Below are 18,896 nucleotides of genomic sequence, written 5' to 3'. Positions count from 1 at the left end.
CTTCACCACATCTTATGTGGTGCCACATTTGAGTGATCAAAGCTACATATTCACTAACGGCTGCTGAAATTGCGTGAAAACGATGAGACAACCCATCGCCATCATGTCTATTGGGGTTACCTGTTTCTTCACTAAATTTTTGTAATATCTTATCATAAAAAGTTCTTTTTTCTTGATAAATACCATTGATTTCATCCTGTGTATATAAAACATAACTTCTGCAAAGTGACTCATCTTCATCCATCATATACTTGACACCACGAATTCTTGGGTTCTTTGTTGTGTTTCTTGTTGTGATTGTTGTTGTGTTCGTTGTGGTGTTTGTTTTGGTATTTGTTGTGGTGTTTGTTGTGGTGTTTGTTGTTGTGATTGCTGTTGTGAACGCTGTTGTGATCGTTGTTGTGAGGATGCCATATTTGTTAAAAATGAATTTTCTAGAGATGATATTTTTTCTGGTAGATCGAGTTGATATGAATACTTTTTTTGGAGATGAACAAAGAAAAATTGAGATGGTATGAAATTGTGTAATTTTGAGGTAGTGATGAAGAAGGTGTGAGTTTTAAGTCTGGAGATGAATTGAATTTACAGGGAAACAAAAATGAGTAACATCCGTTGGATGGAAGGAGTCGTTGGCGCTTTTAATAAAAACTCGGCGTGTTAACAAAAAATGCTGGAGTTTGAACTACAAGCGGGCGGTGGAAAGACAAGCGCCAGCGTTTTTTGATGAAGCGCCGATGTTTGAGCGAAGCCATCCCGGCCTTCCATCAAGCGTGTGTTACATCTTCCAACTCAATGAACAAATGTACAAATTTGTTGATTTGAGCATCCATTTTTCATGTTTGTTGAGTCCATAGTGGGAGAAAAATGAACAAACTTTGTTAATATAATGGAATGAGTTTGTTCATTCCATAGGAACTGCTCTAGCCTTCGCGTATAACCACAGAGTACATTCGATTTGTTAATATAATGGAATGAGTTTAGTAGACTCACGTTTTCCCACCCTCAAATTACAGCTGTTCATGTAATGCACCGGAAGACGACACCATGGTGGCTTGGTCCTTGTGGTGATGCAGCGTTTGAAAATTCTTGTTTAAGCTAAAGGAACAATTGCTTATGCTATCCTACTCACAAGTTGGGGATGTAGTTCAGATGGTAGAGCGCTCGCTTAGCATGCGAGAGGTATCGGGATCGATGCCCCACTTCTCCATCCTTTATTTTCTATTTTTTTCTATGTCCAGCTGATAATCTAATGCACCAGATGACACTGGATTTTGTCAGAGCATACACAATGTGTGCCCTTGTCCATTGTCATGTATTTCTATTTGTATTTATCCAGCGACAAGCATCACCATGGTATTCTTCAGCTCAGCAGGATTAGCTTCTGATGAACTTTCAATAATTTTAGTTTTAAAGATTTGGCAAGGGGCAGCGTGGACGCTTTCCCCCGTCAGGAACAAATTATGACGTAGATTCTCCCTCTTGGGGAGATCTTAGGCGAGCACCCCTCCTTAGTGTGCAATGGAGGTCGCTAACCTAGGCCATGGACCTTCATGATCATCCATAGACCCCGTCCAGGTAATTCCGTTTTTCCATTCTCCTTCTCTTTTCTTTATAGTCCATCGTTTCCTGTCTCTGTTGTGACATTGATCCGGAGCTCCATGTAAACTAATTTAATTTATTGCAGGGCATGGGATGACAGTTTACACAGAAGAAGAATTGGCTTCGTATCGTAAGTGGTGACATTTAGCTATCCTTAAGTGCCGACGTTTTAGTATTTTATTGGCTTGATGGTAGGATCAACCACTTTTCTATTGACTTCTTAATTCGATGAGTTTTAATGTCTGTTGTCAAAATTGAGTCTGTAATGCTTACATTTTAGGCTTAGCTAAGTTGGCCGTGTCAAAGTTAGTAGTCATTAACTGGTTAGATGACATTCTCCTCTGCTTTACACTTCTGATTCTTGTGCTCTCTACCAACACCTCTATCAAATACTAGTTTCCATCCTTGAGTGTCTTCCCATCGTGGGTGTACACCACTGGCAACGGCATGGTTCCACATTTCCGGTTTCTGCATTTTGCTTTGGTTTGGGTATACACAATTCACAAAAACAATAACAAATCATTAATTGGTGAACAACCAATGGTGGGATTTAGCTGTTATTAGACCAATCCATCACACGAAGCATTCTAAAATTTTGTATCCTCTCCTATATCATCGAATTTATCTAGAATGTATTTCGACTACTCAAGCCGTCTCAAATTGTATGAGCTTCCTACATAAAAGTTCAAAACCTGGCTTTTTCTTTTGAGTTAAGTGTCAAAGTTCAACAGAGAATGAGTTGGAGACGCGCCAAAACCAAACAATTCAAGTTACACCGAGCCAATTTAGATTCATTGATTGTAAATACCGTAACATCCTGAAGACGAAAAAGTTACAAACCATATGATGATACGTGTCCAATGAAACTGCAAGTATATTACAGTTGTCAGTTCAGGTTTCTTTCCTCTAGGTTTGCCAACTGAAGGAGGAATAATGGGATTCAAAACTTCCGGATTACAGTCATTCTCTTTCTAAGGAGAATGCAAAGGAAAGGTTACCTTCCTGATTTTGTTAGGAGGCTCTAGAGATAACAAAGATTACGCCCAACACCTAACGCATATGGAAGCTGGTGAGCTTTCTGTCGATGATTATGCAGTATCACCTTAAGAAAATGATGTTTTTGTGCAACTACCACCTTCCTGACTCGATTCCCATATCCAGAAAGAAAAATTTACCTGAAACGTTTGGTGAAGATAAAGCCAAGACGCAAGATTCACTGCAGTGGCCTGTGGGTGCAATATAAATCTGTCAGTGAAACTGCACATGAAGTTCCAGATGGAGCAGTTGGATCTTATATCGCAGCCGCTGTACCACCAGCTCAACCATAGCTAACTGATGCATTCCATAGACAAGGGACAAGTTTAGTTGAAAGAATCGGGCAGGGGCTGCGAGAATGTGTACCCCCCTTGGGAACAAATAATGATGTAGAGTCTTCCCCACTGGGTAGATCTAAGACGGGCACCCTCAGTGTGCAACGAAGATCACTAACCTAGGAACTTTTATGGCTTTTGTTTGTCCAGCCAGCACCAGTCATCTAGTGGTAGAAAGTACCCTGACGGGTTCTGGTGGATTCTTTTTATCATTTTGCAATGTGGTCCAACTCTGGTAAATTTCGTGAGAAGGAGAAGAGGGGACCAACTGTTACTGCATGAAGTAATTCCATTTTGAATATTTTGATGGATATGGTTCCTTACTTTATTTTTTGTTTTATAAAGAAGCAGGATTATAATTGATGTTGTGGTTTAAAGGATCAAAAGAAGCAATCATCTGCAGTCTACTGAAGCTCCTTAAAAGCTGTATTTCAGCAGCTCCAGGACCAATAGGGTAAAGCTAAAAATCCAATCACGTCTTCAGCTTTCAGGGTTGGTTTAAGCATACGTAAAAGATTAGCTTTGAGATGTGGTAGCCGCACGCCAGGCCTTTGCAGTAGTCCAATGCAAAGGCGTCGCGCATGAGAACCCCAGCAGCAAGCTACTGTGATGGGAACCCCCCATCGATTGTACAACGTTGATTGTACAGTTACAGTTGGAGGTGATAAAGTGTCACTGACAAGCATAGAATGATGCAGGATACCAAAGAGTTCAAATTTTTAGTTACCATCTATTTCCAGGTTGGTTTGTTAGCTTTGGTTTTGGTGTAGCATATGCAAAGCTTTGGTTTTGGTTTAGCATATGCAAAAGATTAGCTTTGATATTTGGTGGGGGTGCGCCAGGCCTTTGCAGTAGTGCAAAGCAAAGGCAGTATCAGATATTAAACTGATAAGAACAGATACTACACTTGATCTTAGCCAAAAGGCCGAGAAAGGTATGCTTGATCTCAGCTTATGCTTCTGATTTTATATTGTCGTGTTTCAATTCCTCTGCAGTACACTAGTCTATGTGGGACTAAAACATTTGATTCATAAATTTCCATGCGACCGATAAGTCCAGTTTAGAGTAGAATTGTTGAATTGGCTTAATATCATTAAGTGCAGGTTATGAGACCAGCTAGGAGATTATATTACTACATATTGTAGCAGAACTTTCTTTAGTTTATTCTTCCAAAATGAGTTCTACATCCATCCACCGAGAGAATCAGGGGTTTGTCCCATGAAACCATGAAGGAAAACATTAAAGATAAATTGGGATGTTCAATGGGATAAAGCATTCACCAATTTCTCCGTGAAAGTAGATGTTGAGGTTGCATAAGATTATGAACCTTATTGTTACATTCCATTCCTTTTTTTATTATATGAAGACGATATACAACATGGATAAGAAAACGTTTTGCTGGTCGGGGAAAGCAAGGGATTGTTTCTTGTAATTCGATAGCAACGAGGATAGAAAACTAGCCAATTTGAGCAGAAATGATGCTTTCTTTTGCTGATTTTTAAGACTTCATTAACATAAGGTTTTGATATGGAGTCATAGACTAAAGATAGATGCTAAAATCTTTGGAGAATCTGATTGGAATCTGTTTGAAATCTTCATAGACTAACGCAAAACTGGGATGTTTATGTCTTTTGAGAGACTGAATCACAAACATAACCAGTCAGGAATCGGAAAGGAATAGTTGTTAACTTCGTAAGAAAATCCATTCTACAAGAGAAGTTTTTTTTATTCAACACGACTACTTAGATGTAGATAATGAGTTTTTTCGAGTCTGTTATGTATTTGTTTGTATCCAGTTATTAGTAGGAGGACATGATGCCCTCGCAGTCTTAAATGTATTTGCTTATGTCCTGTTATTAGTAGGACGTGACTTGCAGTTTTTCTTAGACTTTTTTTTCTAGTTTATCCTTCTCAAATCAAAATTTTTAGTTTTAAGTATTGTAGGGCTTTACCCTTGGTTAGAGGGAGCCCTTCCAGAAATTCTTGACGGCCCTGAGAGACCCAAGGCCGAGGAGGGGGTTTGGAAATAGTTTTCAACCAGCAATTGACGCACCTCGGTTATTACCTCATTAGCTGCGTCATTGCCCCAAGCGCAAAGATGAGTTTTGAAGTCATGCATCAACTGCATTTTAAAATTTCGTTTCCACATCTCTAACTCTGGCTTGAATAACGTGGGAATAAGATTGTCACTTTTTACACTTTCGATTCTAATGGTCGTGTAGTATCGAAGTATTTGTCTTTACAATATTATGTTGAAGAACATACTGCTTTGGTTGAGAGTTTCTTTTACTGTTGGCAACAAACAGAATTTTTTTTTTTGAAGAACAAAAGGTTAAATTAAGAAGAAAAGGCCTAAGCCAAAAGAACAAAATGTACAGACTCCAAATTCAGAGCCCCAGTCTGATGCTACAGTCAAGTACCAGACTGTCCCAAATACAACCTACAGCAAAAAGCTGAAAACTGCACCAAAATTACTGCATTTTACAAATCGAGACAGAGACTGCCAACCCATTTCAAAAGACTGCCACAACTGCAAAGACAAATAAAGTATCTAGTCCTAAGATAACTGAAAATTACACGTGTAAAATCAGCTCCCAGTTGTGTATAATTTGGATGCAGTCAATAAACCTGAAAGTTTCTTTATCGATCACAGCTCCATAAGACCATCTTCTGCTTAGCTTGAAAAATTAGTTCATGCACTGATTTGGACCTTCCCCCAAAAACTCTACTATTCCTCTCCTTCCATACTATCCATATTAGAACATAAGGAAAAATTCATCAAAGTTCCCCCTGCATCTTCCAGTTAATACGTTCCTGTTCCATGCTTCAAAAAAAATCCAGGATCGTAGATGGTAATGGCCATGAGAGATGAAACGCTTTAAGAAAATAATCCCATAACTGAAAAGTATAGCTACAATGTAGGAGAAGATGATCCGCAGTCTCAGTTTCCTCATTGCACAAAAAGCATCTACCACTTTCTAAGTTAACCCCTCGATGAGATAACATTTCTCTAGTAGGTAGGGAATTGTGGAAGACAGCCCATTGGATAAAACTAACCTTGTTAGGAATGTGTTTTCTCCATAAATATTTTTCAAACATACAGTCTGGCAAAGCACAAACCAATGCCTTTGTGCTGAAATTTTCTAACATCTCCACTTCATCTTCGCCCTCCATCAAAACTGGTAGACCTCCAAACCAATCCCACTCCATTTGCTCGTTAATATTAAGTTGTTTCTTAAAATCCCCAAACCAACATCCCTGTCTAATCATATCTGCAATTGAAACATATTTATCTCTACTAGCTTTATAAACAAACAGAATTTTAACACTTTTCAGAGTTTCCTCTTTCTCACTAAGTTTGCTGAAATTGGTACTAGTTTGTCTTAATACTTGAGCTGATTCGATTGTTATGTATTGAAAATGTGGGTTTTCCTTAACCTGTAAAAGGATTCAATTTTAGTTTATTGGTTCTTCAAAACATGCGCAAAGCTGCAAATAGTTGGTCCCAAATAGTTCATGGCGTAGCTAGAAAAATACCCTTTTTACTAGAAACGGATGGTTTATGAGGAAGTCGAATTTAAATTAGTGAATTACTTACTGTATAAATTTCAGTGTTTTGAATTTGTGGGGAAGGTTTTTCAATAGAATCTCAGCTGAAAATGAGTTTGTTCTAAATATACTTGGTGTATCTAAGTTGCCATCGGTGTTGTTGGGTATAGTCGTAGTTTCCGTAAGTTATAGCTAGTTGAATTCACTGGAAATTGCATGGTTGGAGGAGGTAGAGCTAATCTGGAGTAGTATACATATTCTCACCATAAAATGGCTCGAAGCCTCGATGTAAGTTTGTAAGTTGTGTTAGTACGTATGAATAACGAAATATTGGAAATAGGGAACGTTAAGCACCAGTGGTCTAGTGGTGCACTTATTTCTTTTTTTTTTTTACTGTTTTGCATTGTGGTCTCTCTAGTCGACAGGAAGGAGATAAGACCAACTCTTTGTGTGTGACTGGTCAAACAAGCACATGATGATATTCAAATTTTGTTCCTCCACTTTGATGGACGGTTTGTTGTTTTTTTCAATATTCTACATGTTTTCTTTTAGAAGGATCAACGGAAGCAATTATCTGCAGTCTAGTTCTTCAAAAGGCTGAGCACAAAGTTATATTGCAGCAGCTTTGGGGGACCTCTAGATGAATTTGAAGAGAACCCCATGGAAGCTACTTCAATGATAAGTATCTTGCTGTGAGCTAATCCGTCACCAGGCCTACTGAGACGATGAAATAAATTCAGGCCTTTGCAGTGCACGCCCACCCATGATTTTTTTTGCTTATTCTTGGACAAGTTGAGTTTTCTTCGGACAGTCGTTGGTGATAGGAGTTCAATTTACATAGAGCAGAATAATTGATTTCATCCTTTATGTGCGGATGGTAGGATTGTGCAACATTGAAGCATTCAACATATCCAATACGCAAAAGATTGGGTTTGACATTTGGTGGGGGTGCGCCAGGCCCTTGCAGTAGTGCAACGCAAGGGCGACGCGTGAGAACCCCAGCAACAAGCTGCTGTGATGGGAACTCCCCCATGAAAAAAATTAATTTAATATCATGTGAGCCGATGGCTCACATATCAGATATTAAACTGATAAGAACAGATACTACACTTGATCTTAGCCAAAAGGCCGAGAAAGGTATGCTTGTTCTCGGTTTATGCTCCTGCTTTTATATTCTCTTGTTTCCATACCTCTGCTCTAGATTTGGCTATGTGGGACTAATCTTAAGCTCACTGCCTATCGATATTAGAGCTCCTTGCACAAAATTACTCTGGGTTTTCTTAGCTGGTGAGACCAGCAATAATGTATTTATTTGCTTTTGATTTGCTAATTGTGTTTTCAAATCCTAAGAAAGTGTGAAATAATATCTGGGTCCAATTCTTATCTGCCATCTTGTCTCACTATTATCAATTCGCAGGAGGGAGAGTTCAAATTTTGTTCCTTCTCTTTAATGGATGGTTTGGTTGGTTCTTTATCATTGAGAAGGATTAAAGTTGATGCGGATCATCGCTGCACATGTGTTTTAACTTTTGAAGGATCAACGGAAGAAGCATTTTCTGCAGTCTACTTGAAGCTCCTTAAAACCTGAGAACAAAGCAGTATTGCAGCAGCTTTTGGGCCACTATATGAAAGGTTAAAAGAGATGACTTCGAGGATAATCCTGTATTGTATAATAGGAATCCAACTTGTTCAAGTTGGTTTAGTGGACACAAAAGTTCAGTTCTAAGATTTGGTTGGGGTGTGCCAGGCCTTTGCAGTAGTGCAACGCAAAGTCTTATATTCACTGCCTTATCCCTTAAACAAGTTGAGTTTACTTGGGATATATATGTATGGACTGATGAGAGGATATGGTACAATGGTGGCCTCGCTTGGCGGCTGTGTGCAAATTGCAGAATGTCCAGAGAATATGAAATTGACGGGATCAAGGAGGGTTTTGCATTACTGGACTAAAACTGATACTGCACATGCTTTAGTTAACCAAGGTAAGTTTCCCGATTTCTGAGAGATCTTAATTTAAAGAATACAATCCAAAATGTTACAATCTATAACCCATACTCAACATCCCAAACTGCTTATGGATTCCCTCACCAACTCGATGTACCATGTTTATACAATGTACATTAATTAACGAGGATCCAGTTCAGAAACGGATGCCTCATTGTCTTTCCATGTCTCCTTTTCCACTGCTTGGCCGGGCACGAAATTTGCAGGTTGTGTAGGTAATGGGAAAATCCTACGTGATTGGAATATGGGGTGATCTTGCAGGCACCTGATGACCTTCCACCAAGTATGGATTAAACTTGTTAAGCACCCTCAAAATGGTGAAAAAAGTTTCATGTTGGAAGCTCGTTTTGTGGGGTCTTTGCCACTCTTCCCGACATCTTCGTTCCACATCCGGTTCGCCTTCACCACATCTTATGTGGTGCCACATTTGAGTGATCAAAGCTACATATTCACTAACGGCTGCTGAAATTGCGTGAAAACGATGAGACAACCCATCGCCATCATGTCTATTGGGGTTACCTGTTTCTTCACTAAATTTTTGTAATATCTTATCATAAAAAGTTCTTTTTTCTTGATAAATACCATTGATTTCATCCTGTGTATATAAAACATAACTTCTGCAAAGTGACTCATCTTCATCCATCATATACTTGACACCACGAATTCTTGGGTTCTTTGTTGTGTTTCTTGTTGTGATTGTTGTTGTGTTCGTTGTGGTGTTTGTTTTGGTATTTGTTGTGGTGTTTGTTGTGGTGTTTGTTGTTGTGATTGCTGTTGTGAACGCTGTTGTGATCGTTGTTGTGAGGATGCCATATTTGTTAAAAATGAATTTTCTAGAGATGATATTTTTTCTGGTAGATCGAGTTGATATGAATACTTTTTTTGGAGATGAACAAAGAAAAATTGAGATGGTATGAAATTGTGTAATTTTGAGGTAGTGATGAAGAAGGTGTGAGTTTTAAGTCTGGAGATGAATTGAATTTACAGGGAAACAAAAATGAGTAACATCCGTTGGATGGAAGGAGTCGTTGGCGCTTTTAATAAAAACTCGGCGTGTTAACAAAAAATGCTGGAGTTTGAACTACAAGCGGGCGGTGGAAAGACAAGCGCCAGCGTTTTTTGATGAAGCGCCGATGTTTGAGCGAAGCCATCCCGGCCTTCCATCAAGCGTGTGTTACATCTTCCAACTCAATGAACAAATGTACAAATTTGTTGATTTGAGCATCCATTTTTCATGTTTGTTGAGTCCATAGTGGGAGCAAAATGAACAAACTTTGTTAATATAATAGAATGAGTTTGTTCATTCCATAGGAACTGCTCTAGCCTTCGCGTATAACCACAAAGTAAATTCGATTTGTTAATATAATGGAATGAGTTTAGTAGACTCACGTTTTCCCACCCTCAAATTACAGCTGGTCATGTAATGCACCGGAAGACGACACCATGGTGGCTTGGTCCTTGTGGTGATGCAACGTTTGAAAATTCTTGTTTCAGCTAAAGGAACAATTGCTTATGCTATTCTACTCACAAGTTGGGGATGTAGTTCAGATGGTAGAGCGCTCGCTTAGCATGCGAGAGGTATCGGGATCGATGCCCCACTTCTCCATCCTTTATTTTCTATTTTTTTCTATGTCCAGCTGATAATCTAATGCACCAGATGACACTGGATTTTGTCAGAGCATACACAATGTGTGCCCTTGTCCATTGTCATGTATTTCTATTTGTATTTATCCAGCGACAAGCATCACCATGGTATTCTTCAGCTCAGCAAGATTAGCTTCTGATGAACTTTCAATAATTTTAGTTTTAAAGATTTGGCAAGGGGCAGCGTGGAAGCTTTCCCCCGTCAGGAACAAATTATGACGTAGATTCTCCCTCTTGGGGAGATCTTAGGCGAGCACCCCTCCTTAGTGTGCAATGGAGGTCGCTAACCTAAGCCATGGACCTTCATGATCATCCATAGACCCCGTCCAGGTAATTCCGTTTTTCCATTCTCCTTCTCTTCTTTGAAGATGAGAGATAATTGGGTCATGGGGGAAGCTGAAGTAGATTCATCAAGGAATGGTGGCTCGTTTCCCTGAGAGCAAGGAACTAAAGGACTAGGATACGAGCTAGTAGAGGTAATCTTCCTCTTCTTCTTGGGATTATCTTTCTTGTTGTCATTCTTCGAAGCAACGACCTTTCCCTTAGACTTCGCACAGCTAGTAGGTTTCGCACGAGTAGAAGCCTCCTCCTCGCTCTTAGAAGAGTTTTCATCATTAGAGCCGTCATTATCAAGCCCGTCCACCTTTACACACAGATAAAGATAATAAATAGAGGAAAAAATATTGTTAAAGAAAAATTAAAAATATTTCTTACTTCATTAGTGATCGAATATAGAGCTTCCAGTGTGCTTTGTTTCTTCTTAGAATTATAGTCCTTTTTCAGCTTGGCAATCTGAAAATGAAGAAATTAGTGAAACACAAATAAGGAAAGTAAAATGAAGAAAGATTGATAAAGGAGCAAAGGATGGAAATACATACCACTTTCACCTCCTCACTCCCACTAAACTCCCAAGGATAGCATAGCCAAAAACCTTCGGGAAGGGGATTTATCGACCTGTTTTCACCATAGCCGGTAATATATGGACCTTCAAGAATAACAGGATAAACATCCCAGCGATTGTCGTTAGAGTTCCGTGCAGTGCGATTAGTCTTATCGTTGAAATCAACGTCTCGCATGATTCTTTAATTCTCTGCGAGGCCATCTTTCCTTTTCAGACGAACAACCCAGCGAGACGACTCAGCCTTCATAATCACCACTTCATAGTTAGCAAAGAAGCTCTCAACAGTATAATCAGGAGGAATTATTTCTTAGCCAGCATATGCCTCATTCCTGTATTCCTTAGGATAAAGGGATCCTAATCCAGCCGCACGGTGAGAGAACTCCACCATAATCCTTATAGCATCCCCACTCTACTGATAAATCATACGCCTAAATTTATTATGGGATAAGATTTTGTAAATAAGAGGAATTCGCGGATCCAATAGAGGGATAGGGAGACCAGCAAGAAGCTGCCCTACGGAGATAATAATTTTTTTGATCATTCCATTGATCAATCTTGAACCATTTAGGGTTAAGCGTCAAAGTAGGCCCTGATGAAGAAGGAGCAGATAATGTGAAACCTCTATTTCTGAGTTCGACCAGTAACCTATCAAACTGTTCTACCGTTCTCCAACCTGCCTTGTGCCCCATTGTTGATTCTTCTAGGATGAGATTATAAATATCAAGATAGCCGAGATGATCAAAGGGGCGAAATAATACAATAGATGGGAAACAGAAGCAGCATTTGGAACGAAGAAAGATCAAGAATCAAGATCGAACAAAAAGCAGTAGCGTTAAGAAGGGAAAATCCGCAGAGATTGAAGAGGAAAGAGAAGAGTAAAAATAAAGGGATGAAAACGAAAGAAGGGTATATAAAGGATTCTCTTTCCCTCTTTTCGAAATCCTACGCATTAATGGGTGAGAAGATATGAAGAGACATTTGAAAGGATTAACTGCGACGTGTCAAGAGATAAACCGACGAAAGCGGCACGTGGAAAAATCAAGTCCGAAGTCCCAGATTATTGTTAGTTAAGGAATTTGAAATGTTGATAAGGTGCGGAAAATCGCATTAAAGGTGCGAAGAGAGTTATTGGAGCGGTTTCTCTCATCGCTCTCTCCATAGTAAAGATCGCTAAGAAAAGAGGCAAAATGTAGGGGTTAAATATCGCACTCATAGGTATTATGCGAAGGGATACTATTGTAAGGGGACGAACGTACTCGCACGTAACATATCCCAGATGACGGAGTCAATGGCGTCACAAAGTCACGAGTAAAGTGTGGAAGCTGTGCGAGGTTGAAGAGTTCGTAGGAGAAGACCCAATGTAAACATGCGAGAATATCGCACGTCAGATCCAAAAATAGAGGCTTTATTAGCTGTCCTCCATTATGTAAATTCCTATATATAGGACCAACCAACCCTGTGTTGGGAGAGAGATCTTTTTGAGAGTCAAGATAGAACTTTAGGAGAGAGAAAGTTGTTTTCTCCCCAAGTTAAGGGTTTTACTTTACTTCTTTGTATTGATTTCTAAACTTAATAAGATTTCTTCTAAGTGTTCTCCACGATGATTTCCTAGTTTATTGGATAAGTTATCTAAGGGTGTAGTAGTGAGATTTTCGACTACTACAGAAACTCTCCAAAAAATTAGCAGACGCCGATTTTAACTGCAAGCACACTATATTCTTTCGTTAAAGGCGAAAGCATAGTTCAGATAGCTAATTTGCTAGGTTGAAGTGCTTGTATAAAACCATTTTGTTCAGAAACTTTATGGGGACTAGTCCAAGTTTCTTCCTGGACATCCAACCGAAGGAGGAATAATGTGCTTTAAAGCTTCTAAAATGTAGTCATTTTGCTTCTGAGGTGATAGATGAATGAAATGTTACCTTCTTAATGATTCAACACTTGAATTATAAAGCCTAAAGAAAGACTTGAGATAAATATCACATGATCAAATTGAATTTGATCCTTTGTCTCTCCCTCCAAGTAAGCAAATTGAGTTTGATGCCATCACTAATTCCTCATTGTTTGTCTCCGCAACAGCAGAAACCAACGGCAAAAAGGGGAGCTGCATTTTGATCTTACATTGCAGCTACTGGACCATAAACCCCGCAACAGCTGAATTGCTGAAACCGATGGAAAAATTTAGTTTTAAAGATTTGGCAGGGGGCAGCGCGGACGCTTCCCCCCTCAGGAACAAATTATGACGTAGACTCTCCCTCTTGGGGAGATCTTAGACGAGCACCCCTCCTTAGTGTGCAATGGAGGTCGCTAACCTAGGCCATGGACCTTCATGATCATCCATAGACCCCGTCCAGGTAAGTACGTTTTTCCATTCTCCTTCTCTTCTCTTTATAGTCCATCGTTTCCTGTCTCTGTTGTGACATTGATCCGGAGCTTCATGTAAACTAATTTAATTTAATTTAATTTATTGCAGGGCATGGGATGACAGTTTACACAGAAGAAGAATTGGCTTCGTATCGTAAGTGGTGACATTTAGCTATCCTTAAGTGCCGACGTTTTAGTATTTTATTGGCTTGATGGTAGGATCAACCACTTTTCTATTGACTTCTTAATTCGATGAGTTTTAATGTCTGTTGTCAAAATTGAGTCTGTAATGCTTACATTTTAGGCTTAGCTAAGTTGGCCGTGTCAAAGTTAGTAGTCATTAACTGGTTAGATGACATTCTCCTCTGCTTTACACTTCTGATTCTTGTGCTCTCTACCAACACCTCTATCAAATACTAGTTTCCATCCTTGAGTGTCTTCCCATCGTGGGTGTACACCACTGGCAACGGCATGGTTCCACATTTCCGGTTTCTGCATTTTGCTTTGGTTTGGGTATACACAATTCACAAAAACAATAACAAATCATTAATTGGTGAACAACCAATGATGGGATTTAGCTGTTATTAGACCAATCCATCACACGAAGCATTCTAAAATTTTGTATCCTCTCCTATGTCATCGAGTTTATCTAGAATGTATTTCGACTACTCAAGCCGTCTCAAATTGTATGAGCTTACTACATAAAAGTTCAAAACCTGGCTTTTTCTTTTGAGTTAAGTGTCAAAGTTCAACAGAGAATGAGTTGGAGACGCGCCAAAACCAAACAATTCAAGTTACACCGAGCCAATTTAGATTCATTGATTGTAAATACCGTAACATCCTGAAGACGAAAAAGTTACAAACCATATGATGATACGTGTCCAATGAAACTGCAAGTATATTACAGTTGTCAGTTCAGGTTTCTTTCCTCAAGGTTTGCCAACTGAAGGAGGAATAATGGGATTCAAAACTTCCGGATTACAGTCATTCTCTTTCTAAGGAGAATGCAAAGGAAAGGTTACCTTCCTGATTTTGTTAGGAGGCTCTAGAGATAACAAAGATTACGCCCAACACCTAACGCATATGGAAGCTGGTGAGCTTTCTGTCGATGATTATGCAGTATCACCTTAAGAAAATGATGTTTTTGTGCAACTACCACCTTCCTGACTCGATTCCCATATCCAGAAAGAAAAATTTACCTGAAACGTTTGGTGAAGATAAAGCCAAGACGCAAGATTCACTGCAGTGGCCTGTGGGTTCAATATAAATATGTCAGTGAAACTGCACATGAAGTTCCAGATGGAGCAGTTGGATCTTATATCGCAGCCGCTGTACCACCAGCTCAACCATAGCTAACTGATGCATTCCATCGACAAGGGACAAGTTTAGTTGAAAGAATCGGGCAGGGGCTGCGAGAATGTGTACCCCCCTTGGGAACAAATAATGATGTAGAGTCTTCCCCACTGGGTAGATCTAAGACGGGCACCCTCAGTGTGCAACGAAGATCACTAACCTATGAACTTTTATGGCTTTTGTTTGTCCAGCCAGCACCAGTCATCTAGTGGTAGAAAGTACCCTGACGGGTTCTGGTGGATTCTTTTTATCATTTTGCAATGTGGTCCAACTCTGGTAAATTTCGTGAGAAGGAGAAGAGGGGACCAACTGTTACTGCATGAAGTAATTCTATTTTGAATCTTTTGATGGATATGGTTCCTTATTTTATTTATTTTTTATAAAGAAGCAGGATTATAATTGATGTTGTGGTTTAAAGGATCAAAAGAAGCAATCATCTGCAGTCTACTGAAGCTCCTTAAAAGCTGTATTTCAGCAGCTCCAGGACCAATAGGGTAAAGCTGAAAATCCAATCACGTCTTCAGCTTTCAGGGTTGGTTTAAGCATACGTAAAAGATTAGCTTTGAGATGTGGTAGCCGCACGCCAGGCCTTTGCAGTAGTCCAATGCAAAGGCGTCGCGCATGAAAACCCTAGCAGCAAGCTACTGTGATGGGAACCCCCCATCGATTGTACAACGTTGATTGTACAATTACAGTTGGAGGTGATAAAGTGTCACTGACAAGCATAGAATGATGCAGGATACCAAAAGAGTTCAAATTTTTAGTTACCATCTATTTCAAGGTTGGTTTATTAGCTTTGGTTTTGGTTTAGCATATGCAAAGCTTTGGTTTTGGTTTAGCATATGCAAAAGATTAGCTTTGATATTTGGTGGGGGTGCGCCAGGCCTTTGCAGTAGTGCAAAGCAAAGGCAGTATCAGATATTAAACTGATAAGAACAGATACTACACTTGATCTTAGCCAAAAGGCCGAGAAAGGTATGCTTGATCTCAGCTTATGCTTCTGATTTTATATTGTCGTGTTTCAATTCCTCTGCAGTACACTAGTCTATGTGGGACTAAAACATTTGATTCATAAATTTCCATGCGACCGATAAGTCCAGTTTAGAGTAGAATTGTTGAATTGGCTTAATATCATTAAGTGCAGGTTATGAGACCAGCTAGGAGATTATATTACCACATATTGTAACAGAACTTTCTTTAGTTTATTCTTCCAAAATGAGTTCTACATCCATCCACCGAGAGAATCAGGGGTTTGTCCCATGAAACCATGAAGGAAAACATTAAAGATAAATTGGGATGTTCAATGGGATAAAGCATTCACCAATTTCTCCGTGAAAGTAGATGTTGAGGTTGCATAAGATTATGAACCTTATTGTTACATTCCATTCCTTTTTTTATTATATGAAGACGATATACAACATGGATAAGAAAACGTTTTGCTGGTCGGGGAAAGCAAGGGATTGTTTCTTGTAATTCGATAGCAACGAGGATAGAAAACTAGCCAATTTGAGCAGAAATGATGCTTTCTTTTGCTGATTTTTAAGACTTCATTAACATAAGGTTTTGATATGGAGTCATAGACTAAAGATAGATGCTAAAATCTTTGGAGAATCTGATTGGAATCTGTTTGAAATCTTCATAGACTAACGCAAAACTGGGATGTTTATGTCTTTTGAGAGACTGAATCACAAACATAACCAGTCAGGAATCGGAAAGGAATAGTTATTAACTTCGTAAGAAAATCCATTCTACAAGAGAATTTTTTTTATTCAACACGACTACTTAGATGTAGATAATGAGTTTTTTCGAGTCTGTTATGTATTTGTTTGTATCCAGTTATTAGTAGGAGGACATGATGCCCTTGCAGTCTTAAATGTATTTGCTTATGTCCTGTTATTAGTAGGACGTGACTTGCAGTTTTTCTTAGACTTTTTTTTTCTAGTTTATCCTTCTCAAATCAAAATTTTTAGTTTTAAGTATTGTAGGGCTTTACCCTTGGTTAGAGGGAGCCCTTCCAGAAATTCTTGACGGCCCTGAGAGACCCAAGGCCGAGGAGGGGGTTTGGAAATAGTTTTCAACCAGCAATTGACGCACCTCGGTTATTACCTCATTAGCTGTGTCATTGCCCCAAGCGCAAAGATGAGATTTGAAGTCATGCATCAACTGCATTTTAAAATTTCGTTTCCACATCTCTAACTCTGGCTTGAATAACGTGGGACTAAGATTGTCACTTTTTACACTTTCGATTCTAATGGTCGTGTAGTATCGAAGTATTTGTCTTTACAATATTATGTTGAAGAACATACTGCTTTGGTTGAGAGTTTCTTTTACTGTTGGCAACAAAAAGAATTTTTTTTTTTGAAGAACAAAAGGTTAAATTAAGAAGAAAAGGCCTAAGCCAAAAGAACAAAATGTACGGACTCCAAATTCAGAGCCCCAGTCTGATGCTACAGTCAAGTACCAGACTGTCCCAAATACAACCTACAGCAAAAAGCTGAAAACTGCACCAAAATTACATCATTTTACAAATCGAGACAGAGACTGCCAACCCATTTCAAAAGACTGCCACAACTGCAAAGACAAATAAAGTATCTAGTCCTAAGAAAACTGAAAATTACACGTGTAAAATCAGCTCCCAGTTGTGTATAATTTGGATGCAGTCAATAAACCTGAAAGTTTCTTTATCGATCACAGCTCCATAAGACCATCTTCTGCTTAGCTTGAAAAATTAGTTCATGCAGTGATTTGGACCTTCCCCCAAAAACTCTACTATTCCTCTCCTTCCATACTATCCATATTAGAACATAAGGAAAAATTCATCAAAGTTCCCCCTGCATCTTCCAGTTAATACGTTCCTGTTCCATGCTTCAAAAAAAATCCAGGATCGTAGATGGTAATGGCCATGAGAGATGAAACGCTTTAAGAAAATAATCCCATAACTGAAAAGTATAGCTACAATGTAGGAGAAGATGATCCGCAGTCTCAGTTTCCTCATTGCACAAAAAGCATCTACCACTTTCTAAGTTAACCCCTCGATGAGATAACATTTCTCTAGTAGGTAGGGAATTGTGGAAGACAGCCCATAGGATAAAACTAACCTTGTTAGGAATGTGTTTTCTCCATAAATATTTTTCAAACATACAGTCTGGCAAAGCACAAACCAATGCCTTTGTGCTGAAATTTTCTAACATCTCCACTTCATCTTCGCCCTCCATCAAAACTGGTAGACCTCCAAACCAATCCCACTCCATTTGCTCGTTAATATTAAGTTGTTTCTTAAAATCCCAAACCAACATCCCTGTCTAATCATATCTGCAATTGAAACATATTTATCTCTACTAGCTTTATAAACAAACAGAATTTTAACACTTTTCAGAGTTTCCTCTTTCTCACTAAGTTTGCTGAAATTGGTACTAGTTTGTGTTAATACTTGAGCTGATTCGATTGTTATGTATTGAAAATGTGGGTTTTCCTTAACCTGTAAAAGGATTCAATTTTAGTTTATTGGTTCTTCAAAACATGCGCAAAGCTGCAAATAGTTGGTCCCAAATAGTTCATGGCGTAGCTAGAAAAATACCCTTTTTACTAGAAACGGATGGTTTATGAGGAAGTCGAATTTAAATTAGTGAATTACTTACTGTATAAATTTCAGTGTTTTGAATTTGTGGGGAAGGTTTTTCAATAGAATCTCAGCTGAAAATGAGTTTGTTCTAAATATACTTGGTGTATCTAAGTTGCCATCGGTGTTGTTGGGTATAGTCGTAGTTTCCGTAAGTTATAGCTAGTTGAATTCACTGGAAATTGCATGGTTGGAGGAGGTAGAGCTAATCTGGAGTAGTATACATATTCTCACCATAAAATGGCTCGAAGCCTCGATGTAAGTTTGTAAGTTGTGTTAGTACGTATGAATAACGAAATATTGGAAATAGGGAACGTTAAGCACCAGTGGTCTAGTGGTGCACTTATTTCTTTTTTTTTTTTTACTGTTTTGCATTGTGGTCTCTCTAGTCGACAGGAAGGAGATAAGACCAACTCTTTGTGTGTGACTGGTCAAACAAGCACATGATGATATTCAAATTTTGTTCCTCCACTTTGATGGACGGTTTGTTGTTTTT

The 18,896-nt window shown here is 38.9% G+C and overlaps 6 non-coding genes and 2 pseudogenes across 6 annotated transcripts; all 8 read right to left on the bottom strand.

The window, feature by feature from the left end:
• Window positions 1-1,419: 1,419 nt before the first annotated feature.
• Window positions 1,420-1,583, bottom strand: LOC113332186. Its single transcript, XR_003351376.1, has one exon. It is a non-coding gene; the product is annotated as a U1 spliceosomal RNA (small nuclear RNA).
• Window positions 1,584-3,797: 2,214 nt separating this feature from the next.
• Window positions 3,798-3,907, bottom strand: LOC113332214 (annotated as a pseudogene).
• Window positions 3,908-4,913: 1,006 nt separating this feature from the next.
• Window positions 4,914-5,069, bottom strand: LOC113332221. The gene has a single exon (XR_003351397.1). It is a non-coding gene; the product is annotated as a U4 spliceosomal RNA (small nuclear RNA).
• Window positions 5,070-7,461: 2,392 nt separating this feature from the next.
• On the bottom strand, window positions 7,462-7,659 carry LOC113332204. The gene has a single exon (XR_003351393.1). It is a non-coding gene; the product is annotated as a U2 spliceosomal RNA (small nuclear RNA).
• Window positions 7,660-10,340: 2,681 nt separating this feature from the next.
• LOC113332196 lies at window positions 10,341-10,504 on the bottom strand. The gene has a single exon (XR_003351385.1). It is a non-coding gene; the product is annotated as a U1 spliceosomal RNA (small nuclear RNA).
• Window positions 10,505-13,263: 2,759 nt separating this feature from the next.
• LOC113332179 lies at window positions 13,264-13,426 on the bottom strand. Its single transcript, XR_003351369.1, has one exon. It is a non-coding gene; the product is annotated as a U1 spliceosomal RNA (small nuclear RNA).
• Window positions 13,427-15,650: 2,224 nt separating this feature from the next.
• Window positions 15,651-15,760, bottom strand: LOC113332213 (annotated as a pseudogene).
• Window positions 15,761-16,766: 1,006 nt separating this feature from the next.
• LOC113332229 lies at window positions 16,767-16,922 on the bottom strand. The gene has a single exon (XR_003351404.1). It is a non-coding gene; the product is annotated as a U4 spliceosomal RNA (small nuclear RNA).
• Window positions 16,923-18,896: the final 1,974 nt, after the last annotated feature.

The sequence above is a fragment of the Papaver somniferum genome, unplaced genomic scaffold (assembly GCF_003573695.1).
Source record: "Papaver somniferum cultivar HN1 unplaced genomic scaffold, ASM357369v1 unplaced-scaffold_130, whole genome shotgun sequence".
NCBI lineage: Eukaryota > Viridiplantae > Streptophyta > Magnoliopsida > Ranunculales > Papaveraceae > Papaver > Papaver somniferum.
Note: the sequence above shows the minus strand (reverse complement) of the source record. Positions and strands in the feature narration are given on the sequence as shown.